General features: G+C 42.0%; 1 protein-coding gene across 10 annotated transcripts in view; it reads right to left on the minus strand.

The window, feature by feature from the left end:
- SLC35F4 (solute carrier family 35 member F4) overlaps nucleotides 1-16,981 on the minus strand; it is a 353,130-nt gene extending 336,149 nt beyond the window's left edge. For 3 of the 10 annotated variants that reach the window (XR_008699489.1, XR_008699491.1, XR_008699493.1), the window contains exon 1: nucleotides 15,717-15,731. The gene's annotated coding sequence lies outside the window, so the exon portion shown is untranslated. Of the gene's footprint in view, nucleotides 1-15,716 lie in introns of all 10 variants that reach the window. The other 7 variants (XR_008699483.1, XR_008699481.1, XR_008699492.1 and 4 more) reach the window with 7 other exon arrangements.
- Between the last annotated feature and the right edge of the window lie 322 nt (nucleotides 16,982-17,303).

Here is a 17,303-nt window from a genome sequence, read left to right on the forward strand (position 1 = left end):
CCTAAATAACACATCTCATTAACTGCTGGGTGGAACCTTCTGGGCTAGGTCCTAGTGGACCTATGGCACACTCAGAGGGATTTTAACTTTATCCACTAGGTAAGTGGTGGATATACCCAGGGGGCTTATTTAAAATGCAGATTCCTGAGCTACATCCCTGGAGCTTCTGATTCAGCAGCATCCATTGAAGATAGGGTCCAGGAATTCACACTGCTACTTCCCCCACACCCAAAGCAGATATTGTTCATCCATCATAGAACCCTGTCTTGTTGAATCTGGAAATGGTCACAGAATACTCGCAACAAATCCCCAGGCAACTCCAAATGAATTGATGGTGAGATGAAATCAATTTACCTTTTCTACCTAAACCTTAGGGCAGCTCTGGGTCTCCTGGGGTGAAGGAGCCACATAGAGCCTTTATTATCTGTGCCTGAAAGGAAAGTTGACCTTGGGGCACATTCACGGTTCTCATTGTCCCTCTTCTCCCCACCCTGGGCTTCTGCTGGATGGATGTGAGATGCAAGATCAGCCCAACTCTCTTATGTAACTCAATTGACCCCTCTGGAACTGGCAGCCTGGACCTGGCAGCAAGGATTTTGACACTGGCTTAGTTTTGTGACCTAGGGAAGTATCCCCTGGCTTGGATTTCTACATATGTAAAGTGTAGCCTTCGACTAGATGAGCTGGCAGATCCCTTCTTCCTCTTATGCAATTGATTCTGAGTGCTCAGTTCAGTTCAGTTGAGTCGCTCAGTCCTGTCCGACTCTTTGTGACCCCGTGGACTGCAGCACGCCAGGCCTCCCTGTTCATCACCACAAAAGTCCAGGGAAATGAACTACTGTTCAACATGTCTAGCAAATCAAAGCTAAAGACCTCAACGAAGTGGGTTCAGTAGACTAATCTTTGAGTGCATACAATGTCCTGAAAGCTCTACATGCCTTATAATCTCTCACTCCATCCCTATGAGGTGTTGTTATATCTATTTTTCAGATGAGAAAACTGAGACTCAGAGCAGTTGCACTAACTTGCACACATCCATACATCTACTAAGTAAAAAAGTCCAGAATTCAAATATCTTTTAACATCAAAGTCCATTTCTTCCCACATATTCAGTTTCAACGTCCTTTTTAAATATTCAATAATAGATTTTAGCATTTCTAAACATTCAACAGTATTTCTGCTAAAAATGGCAGTTGGAAATGTTTAACCTAATACCTCACTCACAGGTGATCCATCCAACATTGGCTGTTCTCAAGTTGATTGAGTTGGCTTATCCACCTCCCTCCAGCTACCCAGAAAGCCAGGTGAGCTGATCCTTGCTGGTCTCTAAGTCATAGAATGGAACCAGTCTGTTGTTCCATGTCTAGTTCTAACTGTTGCTTCCTAACCTGCATACAGATTTCTCAAGAGGCAGATCAGGTGGTCTGATATTACCATCTCTTTCAGAATTTTCCAGTTTATTGTGAAAACAGTTAGAACTGGACATGGTCAACAGACTGGCTCCAAATAGGAAAAGGAGTACGTCAAAGCTGTATATTGTCACCCTGCTTATTTAACTTATATGCAGAGTACATAATGAGAAACGCTGGGCTGGAGGAAGCACAAGCTGGAATCAAGATTGCCGGGAGAAATATCAATAACCTCAGATATGCAGATGACACCACCCTTATGGCAGAAAGTGAAGAGGAACTAAAGAGCCTCTTGATGAAAGTGGTAGAAGAGAGGGGAAAAGTTGGCTTAAAGCTCAACATTCAGAAAACTAAGATCATGGCATCCAGTCCCATCACTTCAAGGCAAATAGATGGGGAAACAGTGGAAGCTGGCTGACATTATTTTGGGGGGGCTCCAAAATCACTGCAGATGGTGACTGCAGCCATGAAATTAAAAGATGCTTACTCCTTGGAAGGAAAGTTATGACCAACCTAGATAGCATATTCAAAAGCAGAGACATTACTTTGCTAACAAAGATCTGTCTCATCAAGGCAATGGTTTTTCCAGTAGTCATGTATGGATGTGAGAGTTGGACTATAAAGAAGGTCCCTTGGACTGCAAGGAGATCCAACCAGTCCATCCTAAAGGAGATCAGTCCTGAGTGTTCATTGGAAGGACTGATGTTGAAGCTGAAACTCCAGTACTTTGGCCACCTGATGCGAAGAGCTGACTCATTTGAAAAGACCCTGATGCTGGGAAAGATTGAAGGTAGGAGAAGAAGGAGATGACAGAGGATGAGATGGTTGGATGGCATCATCAACTCAATGGACATGAGTTTGGATAAACTCCGGAAGTTGGTGATCGACAGGGAGGCCTGGCATGCTGTGCTCTATGGGGTCACAAAGAGTCAGACAAGACTGAACGACTGAACGACTGAACTGAAAACTGAAGTCATAGAATGCTGTAAGTTTGGCAGGGCTTCCAGATGTGGCTCTGGTTCCTGGAAATGCATAAACTCTATCCACCAACAACCTAAAGTAACCAGGAAATTACTCAAAAAACTGCCTCAACTTAACTGAAGTCTGTGAAGATCCAAATACATAATTCCACCCAAAAACATGGCTTCCCCATTTCACATCTGCTCTAAAGACTGCATCCTGATGCTTTTAATCTTTTTCTCTTCTTTTCCCTGCTCCCATCCCTTCATCCTTTGGATTGATGTAGTTTCTCCAGGAGTAAGAAAGGATCATCCCTCTTTAGTTGGGTGAGGAGGTGGGGAACTGAGCTCCTGATTCAGGGAGGCTTGTCAGAGAGCAGGAAGGAGGCAAGTTGTTTGAACATTCCCATGGTAATCATTTCTGCCCCCTCACACAGACATTGGGATGGTTTGTTGTTTGCTTTTCACGTATATTCTCCATTGCCTATGTGGAGTCCCAAAGGATGAAGAGCTTCTTGGAATAATGATGTACTGGTAGTAGTTTATTTTAGTGTTCATTCTGTATTTTCTACATTTTGGTGGACAGTTGACTACAAAACTCAAGATTTGGCAGGAATAGATCCTCTGAAGAAATGGGAAGGAAGGAAGGAGACAGGCAGGAAGGACCCAGAATAAAATAAAATAGAGAAACTCTCCTCCTAAGTGGAAAGTTCTGAGCCAAATTTGAAGGAATTTTCCCTTTTAATGTAAATGGAAGGGTAGCATTTATTAATGCTTTGTCAACAGGATAATGCGTGTCACATTACAAAGTAAATAGACATGCTTGTGTTGGCTTACTGTTACAGTACACATGGCCAATTAAAACAATACTGAAAATACCCTCTGTATGGGTGGGTGCTCAGTCACATCTGAGCTCAGTTGTGTCTGTTTCTTTGCAATGCCCATGGTCTGTAGTCTGCCAGGCTCCTTTGTCCATGGGATTTTCCCAGCCATAATACTGTAGTGGGTAGCCATTTCCTCCTCCAAACAATTTTCCGAACCCAGGAACTGAACCCACATCTCCTGCATCTCTTTCATTGCAGGGGAATTCTTTACTGCTGAGCCATCAGAAAATATCCTCTAGCTTAGACATGAAAGTGAGTTCACAATTCATATTTATAATGTGCTTATTCTTGGTCTAACCATCTCTTCCCCATCACTGTCTCTATTATCTGCCACTTTCTGAACATTTAAATTAATTGTCTCCCTTAGTATCTGTAGGGGACTGGTGCCAGGACCCCTGAGGACACCAAAATCCATGGATGCTCAGGTCCCTTATATCAAGTGGCCTAATACAATGGGCCCTCCTTATCTGCAGGTTCTGCATCTGTTGATTCAACCAGTTACAGATTGAATTCCAGACCCCACAGATAAGGAGGGCTGATGGAACCTGCCCATTTCTGACTGTGTTTTCTTTCCTGTTTAGAGATAGTCTGGCATGTGCATATCTGGTTCGTACCTGAACACCAACATTGACTTGTTCTCTGAGAATAAGCAAGCTCTTTCACATCTTTGACCCTGTTTCCATGTGTGTGAAGGAGGATTGCTTCTCACTCCCTTGCAGAGTGGCTGAGAGCACTTAGCAACACTGCCAATGGCCTGCCTGGCCCACAGCAGATGCTCCAAACAAGCCAGCTACCATTTTTACTAGCACACCATAAAGCCCTTGTGGCAGGGCCTGTGTCACCAACCTCAGACCTCTCTGGTGTTTGACACATGACCCAAAATGCTTGCTTGGTAATGCTCTGGCTGCCAACTCAGGGTATTTCCATTGTTTCTTTAGAAAGGAACTTTGATGCTTACCTTCATTAAGAAAATTTACAAGCAGACACCACATGCGACTTTTCCCCCATCATTATAAAAGTTGTATATATCTTCTTTAGTAAAATGTCTTATTTCTCCAAAGAAGACATACAGATGGCTAACAAACACATGAAAAGATGCTCAACATCACTCATTATCAGAGAAATGCAAATCAAAACCACAATAAGGTATCATTTCATGCCAGTCAGAATGGCTGCGATCCAAAAGTCTACAAGCAATAAATGCTGGAGAGGATGTGGAGAAAAGGGAATGCTCTTACACTGTTGGTGGGAATGCAAACTAGTACAGCCACTATGGAGAACACTGTGGAGATTCCTTAAAAAACTGGAAATAGAACTGCCTTATGACCCAGCAATCCCACTGCTGGGCATACACACCGAGGAAACCAGAAGGGAAAGAGACACATGTACCCCAGTGTTCATCGCAGCACTGTATATAATAGCCAGGACATGGAAGCAACCTAGATGTCCATCAGCAGATGAATGAATAAGAAAGCTGTGGTACATATACACAATGGAGTATTACTCAGCCATTAAAAAGAATACATTTGAATCAGTTCTAATGAGGTGGATGAAACTGGAGCCTATTATACAGAGTGAAGTAAGCCAGAAAGAAAAACACCAATACAGTATACTAATGCATATATATGGAATTTAGAAAGATGGTAACAATAACCCTGTATGGGAGACAGCAAAAGAGACACAGATGTATAGAACAGTCTTTTGGACTCTGTGGGAGAGGGTTGGGGGATGATTTGGGAGAATGGCATTGAAACATGTATAATATCATGTAAGAAATGAATCGCCAGTCCAGGTTTGATGCAGGATACAGGATGCTTGGGGCTGGTGCACTGGTATGACCCGGAGGGATGGTATGGGGAGGGAGATGGGAGGGGGGTTTAGGATTGGGAACACGTGTACACCCGTGGCGGATTCATGTTGATGTATGGCAAAACCAATACAATATTGTAAAGTAATTAGCCTCCAATTAAAATATATATATAAAAATTTCTCTCCATGTCGTCTGTTTATTTTGAATTAAATTGTTTGTTTTTACTGTTGAACTTTGAGGTTTTTTTAATTAATTTATTTTTTATTGGAGGATAATTGCTTTACAGAATTTTGCTGTTTTCTGTCAAACCTCAACATGAATCAGCCATAGATATACATATATACCAATGTATTCTAGATACTATTCCATTGGTGAATATGTGGTTTGCAATTATTTTCTCTGAATCTATAGCTTGTCTCTTCATCATCTTAACATAATCATAGAACAAAAGTTTTTAAATTTGATGAAGTCCAATGTATCAATTTTTCCTATTTAGTTCATTATTTTACTGTCAAGTCTAAGAACTATTTGTCTAGCCCTAAACACCCAATATAGTCTTCTATATTTTTTCTAAAAGCTCTCTAAATGTTAGGTTTTACATTTAAATCTGTGATCTATGACAAAAAACTTTCAGATAGAAACTGTTCTACTCCAACATAACACCACAGGAAAAACTGTGGATCCCCCCTCATCCATCCCAGCAAAAGCTAAGTGGACAGCCCAGACCTCCATCCTCAGCAGGCTCTAATGAGGCACACCAAAATCCCTCCCAGGGTGGTATCAGAGAAGGCCAAGAAGGAAGCCAGTCTTTTTATCCTTGTCAGTAACAAGTCTCTCTTCTCCCTTGCTGACCTCTCACTCTGTTAATGGGGACCTCATAATATAATCTAAAAAGCCTCATCAATTCAATTGAAAAAATCTATTGTCATATCAAGAACCAGGATGTCATATCAAGAACCAGGAAGATCTCGAACTGGATGAAAGCAATTAAAATATGTCAACACCAAAATGACAGAGATGTTAGAATTACCTGACACAATTTTTGAAGCAGCTATGATCATAATACTTCAACAAGCAATTATGAATACTCTTAAATGAAAAAAAATGGAAAACCTCAGCAAAGAAATAGAAGAGCTAAGTGGAAGTTTACAACTGAAAATTTCTATTCTCCTAACTTGTAAGTCACTGATTTTTTTCCCTCTGGTTTCTTCTATTCAGTTATTGAATAATTGAAAACAACTAATGACACCACTCTTATGGCAGAAAATGAAGGGGAACTAAAGAGCCTCTTGATGAAAGTGAGAGGAGAGTGAAAAAGTTGGCGTAAAGCTCAACATTCAGAAAACTAAGATCATGGCATCCGGTCCCATCACTTCATGGGAAATAGATGGGGAAACAGTGTCAGACTTTATTTTTGGGGGCTCCAAAATCACTGCAGATGGTGACTGCAGCCATGAAATTAAAAGACGCTTACTCCTTGGAAGGAAAGTTATGACCAACCTAGATAGCATATTCAAAAGCAGAGACATTACTTTGCCAACAAAGGTCCGTCTAGTCAAGGCTATGGTTTTTCCTGTGGTCATGTATGGATGTGAGAGTTGGACTGTGAAGAAGGCTGAGCACTGAAGAATTGATGCTTTTAAACTGTGGTGTTGGAGAAGACTCTTGAGAGTCCCTTGGACTGCAAGGAGATCCAACCAGTCCATTCTGAAGGAGATCAGTCCTGGGAGTTCTTTGGAAGGAATGATGCTAAAGCTGAAACTCCAGTACTTTGACCATCTCATGTGAAGAGTTGACTCATTGGAGAAGACTCTGATGCTGGGAGGGACTGGGAGCAGGAGGAGAAGGGGACAACAGAGGATGAGATGGCTGGATGGCATCACCAACTTGATGGACATGAGTCTGAGTGAACTCCGGGAGTTGGTGATGGATAGGGAGGCCTGGCATGCTGCAATTCATAGGATTGCAAAGAGCTGGACACGACTGAGCGACTGAACTGAACTGAACTGGAGACTGAAAAAAATAAACTGATCTAAATCTGCACAGGAAAAAGTACTGAAATTTAAGAAGTTTTGAGGTTTAGGAGATTGTGTTACCACTGTAAGGGCAGTGGACCTGAACCGAGGGATACATGGGAACTAGTTGTTTGTTGGTGTTTAGTCACTAAGTCGTGTCCAACTCTTCTACAGTCCCATGGACTGTCCTGGGATTTGTTTGCAGAAATCCCTCTGTCCTGGGATATCCCTGTCCTCCTCTATCCATGGGATTTCCCAGGCAAGAATACTGGAGTGGGTTACTATTTCCTTCCCTATGGTAACTAGAGGTCTAGAAATATGCTTCTATTGCTTCATTAGCTATGTCCTCCTCATTGGTTCTCTAGTTTCTTATCCTCTCCTAGTCCAGTGGACTAAATGAACAAATTAAGCAAAAGTAAATAAACAAAGTAGAATAAAAATAGAATACTTTTCACCTTTAATATGGCCTCTTTGTTTGGTGGGATCAATTTCACCAAGAAGAAAGGAATCATTGGCATTCAGGAGATACTGACGCTAAGGTCAGTAACTGTTGAGGAGTGTTCCTTACTTTTGCATATCCATTCTTTTCAAAAATCCTCTAGCAGCTACCATTCCTTTAGGAAACACACAAATTTGATGCATAACACTGTCCACCAAACTTCCTTAACCACTCCATCGCTATAACATCCAGAGTTGCTTGTAAGGTTAAACACATGAATTATTAAAGAGAGAAAAGACACTGTGTAATCAACTTTCACCAGAAGAAAGCCACCTTTTACAAAATGTCAGAACAGCATGAAACAAAGACACATCAAATAAATGAAACCTCCGCTCCACCAGCACAGCCCCAGAAAAAAGTGAGTCTCCCAGCATGCACCTCCAACCCTGCACTCTCAAAAGCTGCAGGGTGGCACTAGAAAGCTAGGAGACTAGGTATTCTTTTCTCTCTTAACAGAAACAAGTTCTTCTAGAAAGAAACTGCAGCAAGCTACCTTTCTTAGATTCTTAACAGAGAGTGTGTTTTGTAAAGAGATGGGGGAAGATTTACTGTATTCTTCACCTCTAAAAAAACTTCCTCTCTAAAAAAACGGTGGTGTTAGCAAAACTCCGAGTGCAGAACATTTTCTTCTCAACTCTAATTATAGGTCTGAAATTCAGGCAAAATGCAGACAAAGAGACTCTGGAGGAGCCATGAGAAAGTGTCACAAGTTAATACAATGTGATTCCCTTCCCTGCCTTTTGGCTCTCAAGTGCTCATTGAGAACCACACTAGTTTCCTACAGAGTAATGGACAGACCCAAGCTAAGGGAAATTATGCAGCAAATTTGGGGGCGAGGGTTGGTGTCTGCTGACTTCCTTCTTTGCAGCTGCCTTCAAGTTTCCCCATTGAGTGTTCCACGACTCTCTCCTTCACCTCCCTCCCAAGCTCCTCATTGTCTCTGACTCTGATTCCCACCAGGTAGCAACACCAGGCATTGTCCAGACTTTTGATGTATCACTCACTCCTATGACCTATAAAAATGATGCCATTGTTTCTCTCCTGCTCAGAGGTGCTGTGGTCAGTTTGCCAGTTCAATGGGAAAACCCAGATAAATGCATTCCAATTAAGCTGAAACAAGCTTAAGGTGTTGCTTCTCCTAGGCCAAATGTATATTAATAGAGTGCAGGTGACTTATAGGCAGGAAACAAACTCCTGAGGATGAAATTTCAGATATTAGAGGCAGGTCAATGTGAGAAATACTTGCAGGGTGCCCCCAACCAACAATGTTTAAAAAGCAGTCTTGTGATCTGGCCACACCTCAAGTCTAACAGTGCCTGCCAAGACATAAAGAAAGGAAGAGGAGCAGAACCAGAAGGATGCCTTCCCTAGGGAAGCTCTGAAGTGGTAATTCAGAGAAAAAAATTAGAAATGAATGTAAAGTCAAGAAAAACATTTTTGTGATTTTTCACTTTGTAAGAAAACAAAGTAGCAAAATCAGAGATAATGTTAGACCTGAAGGGAACCATAGAAATTGTGGATGAAGAATGTCACCTGCCATACTGCAGAGTCCCCTGACTGTGTACCCTAAGGGGATTCGGGCTGGAAAAAAACTAGGATACTAGCCCTAGACAGTTAAGATGCCTATCAAAGGAATGATTTGAATGAACTCAGACTCTTGCATCTTCTCATACATAGACAAGTACTAAATTCATTAACTTGAGATGTCTGGTTTTTCTTTAAATCGCAGTAATCTGAATATCTGATTTTTGTTGCAAAAACTCCTATATGTTCTTGCTTCTCTCTTACCTCTTCTGAACAGTCTATCAGAGCTGGGAGGCTGTCTCCCAGTCTTAAGTCCTCAGTATGTCCACAAATAAAACATGATTCTCAACTTTTAGGTTGTGCCTTTTTTCAGTCAACAAATTCAATTGTTTTACCCCTCTGTACAAAGAAGAAAACTGAAGCCCAGAATCTTGCCCAAGACTACAGAGTGAATCAGTGTCAGAACCAGGATCAGAACTCAGATCTGATTGCCAGTCCAGCACTTCTAGTACACCTCATTGGTGGTGTCCAGATTCATAGACTAGATACCCAGAGATGAGAAAAATAACTTTCCAATGCTTTTGTCTATACTTCTTACATTATCATACTTGAATTTTGAATTTGTCATATTTCACTTTATCTCTTTCTAGAATTAAAAGGGGACTTATAATCAATGTTCACCAAACTGTCTGACAAATATCAAACTGAAAAGAAAGACATAGGACAAGTAGATTCCCTACAAGGCATGTGCAGACGTGCCAGCCAGATGGCTTGGTGATGTGAATTTGGAAAACAGTCTGTGAGAAATGAGAAACTATAAGTACAAGTCACATAAAAATGAAATTAGTCCTTTCCACGTAGCTAAGGGGAAAACAACAATCTACTGCATCAAACAGAGATGGGTGACACACCCTCCTCCCCTTTGAACATGATATTGTTTCTTCTGACTGTGAGAGCTCCAATTGCTCGGGATTTGTGGCTCCTCCACTCTCTGGTCACCAATTATCTCACAGCTGCTTCTCTATCAAAGAAAACACCCCAAGCCCCACACTGACTTTATATGAAATGAAGCACAAAGCACAATAGAGAACCAAAAATGCCCTAAGGAAATTGTTTGAGTTTGGGATAACAAAGCCAGTATTAATCTTCCCAATCCCCTCCCCAACCCCCAAACATGTGCAAAATTCTGTATGTGAAGGATGAGAAGCAAACTACCATCTGTGGGGTAGACTTCAAGTTCTATAGGAGTACGATCAACAGAAGCCCTAATTTATTCTTGCCAGTTCCCTGTGTCCTTCCAGGAGATCTTCATTCTTTCTCTTATCCATCTCACTGCTTTGCTGACATGGTTAAAATATTCAAATCTATTATGAGGGATGTATCCTCCTTTACCACCTTCTCCCTGTTTTCCATTCATGTAACTCGAGGACAAAAATTGTAATGTCAACTTGCTAGAGTTGGCAGTGTTAGTTGTTTGTTTGTTTAGCCAAAACTTTCCACAGTTTTTATGATGAGAATATCTCTAGTTCTTGTTTGCTGATGGATTCCTCCTTCTCTTTATCCCTGCTCAAAACATCACATTTTTCAGGCAAATGAACAGAGGCTGACTTCAAACCATGATCTATAGACAGTGGGACCAAACACCCAGAACATTTCCAGTTCATTCCTGTTGTCCCATTCTGTGAATACAGCACTCCCAGGCACTCAACAAGTGTCTCTGGATGAAGTATACAGTCATCCTCATATATATTTATATACATGAACATGAAGCTATCAAAACTATGTTGGGAAAAAAAATAAAGCCACCTAATAGAACTTAAAGTATAATCCCATTTGTGCAAAAAAACAAATTCAAATCTGTGTGACGTATGTGCACTGCCATGGGCATATATGTTTATGTACGGGTGATTCACTTTGCCGGGGACAGCAGATGCTAACACAACACTGTAAAGCAACTAAACTCCAATAAAAAGTAATTTTAAAAACGTCAAAGGAGCTCATTGTCCAAAAAAATACACATGTATAAAAGTGATGAAAGACTCTGCAATGAATACCTTAAAGAAATAAGAATTGAGAGTGGAGGAGGTGAAGAGTTTCCTTCATGTCAATCTATTTGATTTCTTAAAAATAACAGGTATTTATTTTATAATAATAAAATAATGATCTATGGGACTGAAGGTTTAGAATTTCTGTAATGCAAATATTTAATTACCAAGGTTAGTATTTTATCAGCTTATTTACCTGCCCCAAATGGTAAACCAAATAGAGTGTAGCAGCAGTCAGTACCATGAAATATGATAATGACCCTTGCCCCACCCAACCCCCATTTTCTGTCCTTTTTCTCTCCTCTTATGTGTGTGTATGTGCGCGCACATGTGCGTGCACTCAGTTGCTCAATCGTGTGGGACCCTTGCAATCCCATGGGCTGTAGCCCACCAGACTCCTCTGTCCATGGGATTTTCCAGGCAAGAATACTGCAGTGGGTTGCCATTTCCTTCTCCAGGACATCTTCCTACCCCAGGAATTCAACTTGTGTCTCCTGTGTCTCCTGCATTGCAGACAGATTCTTTACCACTGAGCCACCAGGCAAGCCCTGCTCCATCTTATATGGGTGAGAGAGAACAATTAGGTACATAAAGTAAGAATAATAAAATTCACTGGTAAATGAATGGTGACATGACGGACTTGAACCGACCTGGGATGGGATTCCCACCAGGCATGTCTCATGACTAGCCTTCACTTCTCTCTTCCTTCCTGCCTACTTCTCCCCTCAAGACACACATGCATCCTGACTTTTCTCTGCCTACAGTTATGGACAGCACATAATACAATGTGTAACACTACCAGCTGAATAGAAACCATGGATGTAGATTAAAGAAGAGCTCTGCACTTCTGATGCAATATGGATTTCATCCTCTAGACTTACAAGACATTCTAGAAGTAATACTAAAAAAAGATGTCCTTTTCAGCACAGGAGATTGGAATGCAAAAGTAGGCAGTCAAGAGATACCTGGAGAACCAGGCAAGTTTGGCTTTGGAGTACAAAATGAAGGTCAAAGACTAACAGACTTTTGTCAAGAGAACACACTGCTCATAGCAAACACACTTTTCCAACAACACAGGACATGACTCTTCACATGGACATCACCAAATGATAAATACTGAAATCAGATTGATTATATTCTTTGCAGCCAAAGATGGAGAAGCTCTATACACTCAGCAAAAACAAGACCTGGAGCTGACTGTGGCTCAGATCATCATCTCCTTATTGCAAAATTCAGGCTTAAATGGCAGAAAGTAGGGAAAACCACTAGGCAATTCAAGTATGATCTAAATCAAATCCCTTATGATTATACACTGGAGGTGATGAATTGATTCAAAAGATCAGATCTGGTAGACAGAGTTCCCGAGAACTATGGATGGAGGTGTATAACATGGTATAGGAGTCAGTGACCAAAACCATACAAAACAAAAAGATATGCAAGAAGGCAATGTGGTTGTCTGAGGAGGCTCTACACACAGCTGAGAAAAAAGAGAAGCAAAGAGCAAGGGAGAAAGGGAAAGATATATGCACTGAATGCAGAGTTCCAGAGAATAGCAGGAGAGATGAGAAGGCCTTTGTAAATGAACAGTACAAAGGAGTAGAGGAAAACAATAGAATGGGAAAGATTAAAGATCTCTTCAAGAAAGTTGGAGATGTTAAGGGAACATTTCATGCAAGGATGGGCCCCATAAAGGACAGAAATGGTAAGGACCTAACTGAAGCAGAAGAGACTAAAAAGAGGTGACAAGAATATACAGAAGAATTATACAAAAATGATCTTAATAACCCAATAACCACAATGGTGTGGTAACTCACCTAGAGTCAGACATCCTGGAGTCTAAAGTCAAGTGGCCCTTAAGAAGCATTACTACAAACAAGGCAAGTGGAAGTGATGAAATTCCAGCTGAGCTATTTCAAATCCTAAAAGATGATGCTGTTAAAGTATTGCACTCAGTGTATCAGCAAATTTGGAAAACTCAACAGTGGCCACAGAACTGGAAAAGGTCAGTTTTCATTCCAATCCCAAAGAAGGGAAGTGGCGAAGAATGTACAAACTATCCTACAGTTGTACCCATTTAGCATGCTAGTAAGTTTATGCTCAAAATCCTTCAATCTAGGCTTCAGCAGTAAGTGAACCAAGAACAACAGGGTTTAGAAAATGCAGAGGAACCAGAGATCAAATTGTCAACATCTGTTGGATCACAGGAAAAAACAAGGGAATTCCAGAAAAACATCTACTTCTGCTTCATTGACTGCACTAAAGCCTTTGACTGTGTGGATCACAACAAACTGTGGGAAATTCTTAAAGAAATAGGAATACCAGACCACCTTACCTGTCTCCTGAGAAAACCATGTGGGTCAAAAAAGCAACAGTTAGAACTAGACATGGAACAACTGACTGGTTCAAAGTTGGGAAAGGAGTACAACATGGCTGTATATCATCACCCTGCTTATTTAATTTATTTGCAGAGTACATCATGTGAAAAGCCAGACTGGATGAATCACAAGGTGGAATCAAGACTGCCAGGAGAAATATCAACAATCTCAGATATGCAGATGATACCACTTTAATAGTAAAAAGTGAAGAGGAAGTAAAGAGCCTCTTGATAAGAGTGAAAAACCTGGCTTAAAACTCAACATTAAAAAAAATCTAGGATTATGGCATCGAGTTCAATCATTTCATGGCAAACAGATGGAGAAGCAATGGAAACTGTGACAGACTTTATTTTCTTGGGCTCCAAATCACTGTGAATGGTGACTGCAGTCATGAAATTAAAAGACAATTGCTCCTGAGAAAGAATGCTACGACAAAACTAGACAGCGTATTAAAAAGTAAAGACATTGCTTTGCCAACAAAACTACATATAGTCAAAGCTATGTTTTCTCCAGTAGTCATGTATGGATGTGAGTGTTGGACCATAAAGGTTGAGCACCAAAAACTGATGCTTTCAAACTGTGGTGTTGGATAAGACTCTTGAGAGTCCCTTGGACTGCAAGGAGATCAAACCAGTCAACCCTAAAGGAAATCAACCCTGAATATTCATTGGAAGGACTGATGCTAAAGCTGAAGCTCCATACTTTGGTCACCTGATGCAAAGAGCTGACTCATTGGAAGAGACACTGATGCTGGGAAAGATTGAAGGCAAAAGGAGAAGAGGGCGGCAGAGGATGAGATGGTTAGATAGCATGACCAACTCAATGAACATGAATCTGAGCAAACTCTGGGAGGTAGTGAAGGACAGGGAAGCCTGGTGCACTGCAGTCCTTGGGTTCACAGAGTTGGACATGACTTAGCAACTGAACAACAGCAACCAAGGGAAAATAACATCCCTCTATTTCCCTGCTGGTATCAACCACAGAAGGTCAATGAAGCAAATTCTCTCCTATTACTTTTGGCGTGTAGTGCAGTAAGTTTGGTATCTCATTCACAGACCCTACAAATTGCTGGGTTCGCTACAGCACAAAGCCCTTAAGCTGTGGGGTGAATAAAGCCAGTTACTTGGTCTCCTTGTTTAATCAGTAAGGTACCTTTCCCTTAGAACACTGTTCCCAAGAGAACACTGTTGTTGCCAGTCGGTTGAGTGGTTAAGTCAGCCAAGAAGGGTTTGGCAGAAGATTCCTTTCTGCTCTGGCACATTGCCATTTATTTGAAAAGGTAGCTGGAATGCATCTCTTCATTGAAATCAATGTAGATTGCTTAACACAAATATTGACAAAATGAAATAGAACCAAATGGGAAAAAAACTTTGGGGATTTTAGACCTACATAATCAATAGTCAGCTAAAACCTTCCTCTTAAAATTGCATTAAGGACAAAGCATAACATGAATCAGGAAGAAATTACAGCAATTATCTCTCATTGAGTGTTCCTGAAGCAAGAAATAAAGTCTTGGCATGAAAATATAATTAAAATACCTTAACAGTTTGAGCAGAATAGATCTGTTTTGTTTTGTTTTGTTTTTGCAAGAAATAAGATTTTTGTGCTTTTAATATAAAAACAAAAGATTAACAAGAACTCAGAATAGGTCTGTTTAAAGAACACGACATTTTGCCACGGTCACCAGGGGTTTGCCCTCAGTCTCTATCTATATTATTTTTTTTATTTCTATAAATTTCAGTCAAAGTCCAATTACACAAATGATGCAGGTTATTGATTCATTCTGACAAAAAATCAACAAGGAAAATTTAAAGTGTGGGGGCCTTCATGGCCAAGTCCTAAGTGAGCTAGGCTCCTTGCTTTGAGGCTTTGGAGCATCCTTATTAAACAATTTCCAGAGAGGCTCAAGCATACAAAAAGAGCCTACTTCCTGCCTGCTTTTCCCTTAGAAAGGCATTTTCTCTTTCTCATCCAAGACACACAGTACAGTCTTGACCCCACCTACAGGCTGGTTCATTCGCCAGGAGGCAAACATCACCTGAGCAAGGTTTTCCTAACAGGGTATCCATACTCTCATCTGCTTTCACTGCCCTGGCCAGGGTCACACTCATGCACTTCATGAAGCATCTTGACACACAGTTACATTTAAAACAAAAGGAGATCCAAGACATGGAAATTATCATATCAATCTCTTACCAGACACTGCAGTGATGCCTTTCTTCTCTTGAAGTACCAAGTCCAGAAACTGAGCTAGATCCTTCCAGGATCTCCATCGCCCTCTACTTGTTGGATGTATTTGATCACCGCAAGCACCTCTCACCCAGTGAAGATGCTGTCCAAGCCCCCGCGTCAGCAAAACACAAGCTGGCCTCAATTCTCCTTAGGATCAATGGCTTTCAGGTGGGTTTTCCAAATTTTAGGCCTCATTCCGTAGATTGTTTGGGCAAATTGGAAGAGAAAAGGTTGCTACACCTCCCCTAACAACCATCCTCCTCATCACTGCCAGGTGGTGAGGAGGATGGTTGTATCAGCTGCAGGCCAGCCTCCAGCTCCCGAGGCAGGTGAGGGGTGGGGGTACTTCTCCTGCCACTCTCTTCCTCACTCACTCTGAAATCACACTGGCTTCTTTTCTGTTCCTCAAACACCCAAAGCTCATACCCAGACTGTCTCACAATGGACCTGTTCTGATTACTTGGCTCTGGGCTCAGATGGCATCCCTCAGGGAGGCCTTCCTGCTCACCCGCTAAACAGGATTGCTTCTACGCTTCCTGGGTTAAGTATCCTAGAAGCAAACCCTGAGCTGTGGATTCATGTGCAGGCGGTTTATTAAGGATGCACCATCCAGGGAAACCAGTGAGGGAGGGAGGCGCAGGGACACAGGGTGAAACGTTAGAACAAGCCAGGCGAAGGAGTGAACTGAGGCAGAGGCCCAGCCTCAGCTTGATCCCATGGGAGCTCTGGGGTCAGTTAGGCCTGAGAGTTTGCCTGGACGAGTTGCAAGGGAGCTGGGCTTGCACACTCCCGTACCGGTCAGTCAGTCATTGGGCAAAGCTGGCTGCAGGACGATAATGTGAACAGAAGCTCCCAGCACCTCTAGCTCTCTCTCCTGCCCAGGAAGTGGCTCCAGCAAGACAAAGGCAGACCTTTGAAGAGTCGCAGGTGTGGGCTGTGGGAGGGCAAACGCCAGACACACAAGGCACCGGCTCACAGCAAATGCACCAATAGCACTTACTCACCCTCCAGCCCCACCATTCTCAAATGTGCATCCTCACTTTGTTTTCTTAAGTGCCCTTAGCATTATCTGAGATTATCTTGTTTATAAACATATTTACTTATTGTCTGTCTTCCCAACTAGAGTAACATCCCCTTGAGAGCAAAGATCCGTCTGTCTTATTCACTGCCCAGCCCCAGGGGAGAACCAGTGTCTAGAACATGGAGGATGCTCAACAAATTTTTGTTGAATAAATGAATGCATCCGGCTGACATGCTCTGACACACTACACAACAGCCTGGGACCCAGAGGAGGCTAGGCTGACTAGTGCTGACTGACTGCTGTTGCTGCTGCTGCTAAGTCGCTTCAGTCGTGTCTGACTCTGTGCGACCCCATAGATGGCAGCCCACCAGGCTCCCCCGTCCCTGGGATTCTCCAGGCAAGAACACTGGAGTGGGTTGCCATTTCCTTCTCCAGTGCATGAAAGTGAAGAGTGAAAGTGAAGTCGCTCAGTCGTGTCCGACTCTTTGCGGCCCCATGGACTGTAGCCTGCCAGTCTCCTCTGCCCATGG

The sequence above is a fragment of the Bubalus kerabau genome, chromosome 10 (genome assembly GCF_029407905.1).
Source record: "Bubalus kerabau isolate K-KA32 ecotype Philippines breed swamp buffalo chromosome 10, PCC_UOA_SB_1v2, whole genome shotgun sequence".
NCBI classification, from domain to species: domain Eukaryota; kingdom Metazoa; phylum Chordata; class Mammalia; order Artiodactyla; family Bovidae; genus Bubalus; species Bubalus kerabau.